The sequence below is a fragment of the Triticum aestivum genome, chromosome 6A (genome assembly GCF_018294505.1).
Source record: "Triticum aestivum cultivar Chinese Spring chromosome 6A, IWGSC CS RefSeq v2.1, whole genome shotgun sequence".
NCBI lineage: Eukaryota > Viridiplantae > Streptophyta > Magnoliopsida > Poales > Poaceae > Triticum > Triticum aestivum.
Genome location: NC_057809.1, coordinates 560,067,109 through 560,072,524, shown reverse-complemented (window position 1 = coordinate 560,072,524; position 5,416 = coordinate 560,067,109). Strand labels below are relative to the sequence as shown.

General features: G+C 44.9%; 1 long non-coding RNA gene across 2 annotated transcripts; it reads right to left on the bottom strand.

Annotated features, from left to right (window-relative positions):
- Positions 1–248: 248 nt before the first annotated feature.
- On the bottom strand, positions 249–3,296 carry LOC123128509 (uncharacterized). 2 transcript variants are annotated; one of them, XR_006463140.1, is made up of 3 exons: positions 2,880–3,284; positions 1,914–2,796; positions 249–1,773 (listed from the first exon to the last, which is right to left on the bottom strand). It is a non-coding gene; the product is annotated as an uncharacterized lncRNA (long non-coding RNA). The 2 variants fall into 2 exon arrangements; XR_006463139.1 differs by having other exon boundaries at positions 249–2,796; positions 2,880–3,296.
- Positions 3,297–5,416: the final 2,120 nt, after the last annotated feature.

Here is a 5,416-nt window from a genome sequence, read left to right as displayed (position 1 = left end):
GCTTGCCGCGGCGACTCTTCATCATCCGGCCCACAGCGTATCCCTTGAGTCCATCGAAGCTGCCCTTCAAGAACTCAAAACCATCGTGCGATAGTGGAATTATTAAAATTTGTAGTAGCCATCAAGTCCAATTAAAGATAAATCAGAGAAATAGAAGATGTACAATGGACTGGCAGCAGCCTTAGAAATAGCAAACAATTATGTACTTGTAAATATACATGCAGTCATATATGTTGTAGCATTAAGTGTACTAGGTGAAAACAAATCCATTTATAGGACTGGGATTATGTTCCGGTTCATGGATGCTACAAAAAACGTGTACTATACAATAGAGGTTTGCATGTATTACAATCTGCTCTGGTTAAAAATCTGAACCTCTACATAATTTGCTACCCTGGAAATATTAGTTAATCCTTTTTGGGCTGATCTAAAAATGATAGCAAACTTACCTTTAGCTACCAGGACCGGCATACTTATGATCATTTGTACCACCTAGCTTATTAATTTAAACAAAAATACAAGGAAAACACTCGCACAGAGAGCATCACTGCACAAGATATAAGCAAAGAAGCATGGATACAGGGACGGAGACATGGCAATGTGCACATGCGGACATGGGATACAGAATTTTCTAAAAATAGCCATTCAGTGATAAGGCGAATATATATAAAGTAAAATAGAAAATATGCTATGTGATATAGAGTTAAGACAAAAAAAATAATGAGAAAGAGATAATACAGCCCCATTTGCCGTCTTATTTTTCAAGTGCTTGACTGGTCCTCCAGACCCATGTGATTGATCCTTCCAGATGCCATGCTACCCAACATTAAGCAGCCAAGCAGTAATCATTCATGTGTAGCAAGCAACAACACAAGCGTTCAGTCAAGCAGGTAGCAGCACAAGCGTTCAATCAAGCAAGCAGCCGAGCACAAGATGGGCATTCCTGCTGGAATAATATTCACATGAATGTGCTTGCAAACTAAACCATACATTTTCTGCTAGCTGCCATGATAAGGCTCGGGACTTGATACTATTTGCATGATAATTAGGGTTTTGCTACACATATAAACATAGAAACCAATGATTGAATGTTCTTACTTAACCCAGATTTTCTATCACCATGTTGTGCCTTAATTATTATCAGTTTTGATAGAAACTAGGTATTATGACAGTCCAATGCATCCAATGTTTATAATGACATTACAAACTGTAGTGTGTGTGCTAAGTTATGAAGCATGAAACCTGACAAGAAAATTAAAAGGATACCTGAAAGAAAAACAAGTGTCTGGTTCAAACTGAAGACCCTTTTCCCCATTCTAAACATATTTTTTTCTGAACAAAGCATGACACCACACATAGCAGGGAAGCACACAATGCCCTTTATTCACACAATACCATTCAATATCTGATACCACACTTAGAAGTGAAGCTGTGAAGAGAACATTTTGTTTCCATGCACGTTTTACACACCATTAGATTAACTATCGAAATTAGAAGTGTCATATGACAGGAAAAGTTCACAAGCATAATACCTTCCGGTTCAACAAAAAGTCATATACATTAGAAGTTCCTCATTGCCATCTTGTGCTACAATCTCCGAGAATTGGAGGGCCACACAAAATTGAATTAGTGTACATATGTTCTGGATATGATTTAACAAAACTGATAACTAAGCATTGTACCACAGGTGGAGAAACAGAATTATGAAGCAAGGGCGTTCCCACATTTTGGCTTGCTTGAGGAAATGCCACTTGCCGAATCATCAAATTGTTTCTGCAAAAACAGACCAAGTGAGGCACCTCTAGTTATTTCTACAATGAAGTCAGTTCAACCGATACTTGTCATCAACTGATATTCAGTCACATGCACATCATTATTTAGAAAACACATGATGCATGGTACATGTAACCTACAATTAGGGCCTCTGCTTGCTGTAGGGGGAACTACACTTTTACAAGTATGTTCTTTGACAAATATGTCTTCTCTCTGCGGGCCATAGGCAAGTTCCTCAGCTGACAAATTTATTTCAACAGTAATTAAAAATAAAGAATTTCAGAAAGAAGAAAAAAAGTCATTGATGAGTTGAATACCAAAAATAAACTTGTGGTAGGCTTGTAGGACCTGCCACAGGCAGTTTACAACCCTAAATGTCAGCTGCATCTACACTTATTGGTTGGCGGAAACTTAGTATGTTGTTTTCTCACAGAGTGTATACTGTATACTTGAAATCTGAATATTATTCCTATTAATTTAGGATAGCCATGCTAAAACATTAAGGCAGACCTCAAAGCTACTGAGTTGCATACCACAGAACCACACCCAGCCATGTTAAAACCAAACAATCGCTTATTGTATTCTTTTTTCCTAGAGAATTCAGATAAGCAGTAATCAAGAATATAACTGCCATTAGCTGTGAGCCTGTGACCTAGGTCTAGATTGGGGTGTGTGCAGCGCGATAGAGAGAGGGTCAATGATAGTTGAACTGAAAGTGTTGCAAGGCCATATGCTTTCATCAACTAGACACGTTCATACAGAAAACCAGGAAAATGTATTTGGATACCAATACCCAAAGGAACCTTTCCATGTTTAGTAATGAGCTCTACGAGGTGCAGTAGATTATGGATCGCAATGTTCAAGTTCTTGGTGTGGGTCAAATATATACAGAATCTTCCCAGAAATTAACTAAATACGTAATTTATTTCTAATTACAAAATAAGCCACGAATTAGTCGACCCTCTGAAATTCTCCGAACTTTGACGAATCAACCAGATCTGTTACAGTTCATCATCATGGGACCTGCAGGGTCTCAAAGCACTCAGATTCATAAGGAAACGAGGAGTAACATAAGAAAAGAGAAAGAAATGGGCATTCAATCTTACCTGCAGCGGCTGGATCTAGAGGCAGGGCAAGGCGCGGGTCGCCGATGGTGGAGATCAATACCATGGGATGCTGGATGCGGGAGGGATGGCCGGAGTTGGGAGAGTAAGCGACGCGAGCGAACCAGCGGGCGGCGGCACCCACCAGGTGAGTGGGTAGCCTCGTGGCACCTCAGGCTGCGGTTGTTGGGGAGGCACAACAGAATCGACGAGAGCTTCTGGATTCAACACCGGGGGTGGGATTGGCAGCGGCGATCGAATCGGCTGAGCGGTGGCGGCGGCTAGGTGGGGATTTTTGTTAGGTAGTATGTGTGTGCGTGAGGAAGATGGTGGGTTTGACTTGTTGTGGAGGGGGACTTCCAAAATATCTAGATTTTGGGCCTCGGGAGCGCGAGGCGCTTGGCGCTTGGATTTTGGCCCGCGCGCGATGAGATGAAATGGGTGGGCCAGGTATAACAAACGCCAACACTTTTTCTATCGAGTCGAATCGCCGACGCATATTCTACCACTGAAGGTGGTATTTACCAACAGAAATTACGTTGGTGGTTCGTTGAGATATACCGACGGATAATGTGTCAAAATGATGTATAACATTCAAGAGTCGGTGTGTCGGTATAGTTTAGGACAAAAAAAGTGTCAATGTTGTACGCTTTTACCAACAGATGCATGTCGTTGTTGTGGTGTCGTGGTGTAGTGCAAGCACCGACGTTAGCGGCGCCGCTCTAAGTCCTGCCATAGCAAAAGTAATGATATCGGCACAAGAGACAATAACACTCCGGATAGTGCCAAAGACGACAACAATACCCTCCAGCACGATTTAGAGCGGGAGGGTGAACAAGCTAGCCCTCCAAAGCGGGCAGCAGATAGAGAATCGGAGGAGGACAATTACATGCCTCTCTCCGAAGACGAGGTGAGCCTCGGCGATGAAGAATTTATCGTGCCTGAGGATCCCGTCGAGCAAGAGCGCTTCAAGTGTCGGCTTATAGCCACAACAAATAGCTTGAAGAAAAAGCAACAACAGCTTCGAGCTGATCAAGATTTGCCATCAGACAGATGGACCGAAGTCCTTGCGGCCGAGGAATACGAACTCGAGTACCCATCCAAGAGTTACCCAAAGTGCAGGTCGCTACCCCGACTTGAGGAGGAATCATTGAAACCTACATCACTAGTGTATGATGCGGCTGACCAGCCACCTCGTGGCCGAGCCAGAGAGGTGTTTCAGCCTGCACCCCGTCGCCACTCAAACAAAAATACCAAGGCCCGGGGCAACACACGGGACCTGCGAGACGTATTGGAAAGCAGGGCAAAACATGTAAGGTCGATATACGGGTCATGGGGGCGCGCGCCAACGCAGGATGATGACCGTCACGCCTGATACACTAAAAGTAAATTCAACCAGGCTGAATACAGCAGACAAGACTTATATGAACTACGTCGTGATATAGCCCGGCATAGAGGCGCCGCACACCCCCTATGCTTCACTGATGAAGTTATGGATCACGAATTCCCGGAGGGTTTTAAACCCGTAAATATCGAATCGTATGATGGTACAACAGATCCCATTGTATGGATTGAGGATTTCCTCCTCCACATCCACATGGCTCATGGTGATGATCTGCATGCCATCAAGTACCTCCCACTAAAACTCAAAGGACCAGCTCGGCATTGGCTGAATAGCTTGCCAGCAGACTCCGTCGGCAGTTGGGAGGACTTGGAAGACGCATTCCTTGACAACTTCCAGGGCACTTATGTGCGACTATCGGATGCTGATGACTTGAGCCATATAACTCAGCAGCCAGGGGAATCGGTCAGACAATTCTGACACGGTTCCTAACTAAGAAGAACCAAATTGTCGACTGTCCGGATGCAGAGGCCTTAGCGGCATTCAAACATAACATCTGTGACGAGTGGCTCGCCCGGCACCTCGGCCAGGAGAAGCCGAAGTCTATGACAGTTCTCACGACACTCATGACCCGCTTTTGCGCGGGTGAGGATAGCTGGCTGGCTCGCAGCAACAAAACATCAAGGAATCCGGGCACTTCGGATACCAAAGATGCCAACGGCAGACCACATCGTAATAGACACAAGCGCCGCAACAACGGCGATAACGCCGATGATACGGCAGTCAATGCCGGATTCAGAGGCTCTAGATCCGGTCAGCGGAAAAAGCCATTCAAAAGAAGTACTCCGGGCCCGTCCAATTTGGATCATTACTTGATCGCTCGTGTCAAATCCATGGCACCCCGATAAGCCATCCAATCACACCAACAGAGAATGCTGGGTGTTCAAGTAGGCCGGCAAGTTGAATGCCGAAAACAAGGACAAGGGGTTGCATAGTGATGACGAGGAGGAGCCCCGGTCGCCGAACACGGGAGGACAGAAGGGGTTCCTCCCACAAGTGAAGACAGTGAACATGATATACGCAACCCACATTCCCAACAGAGAACGGAAGCGTGCACTAAGGGACATCTATGTGATGGAGCCCGTCGCCCCAAAGTTCAACCCATGGTCCTCTTGTCCGATCACCTTCGATCGCAGGG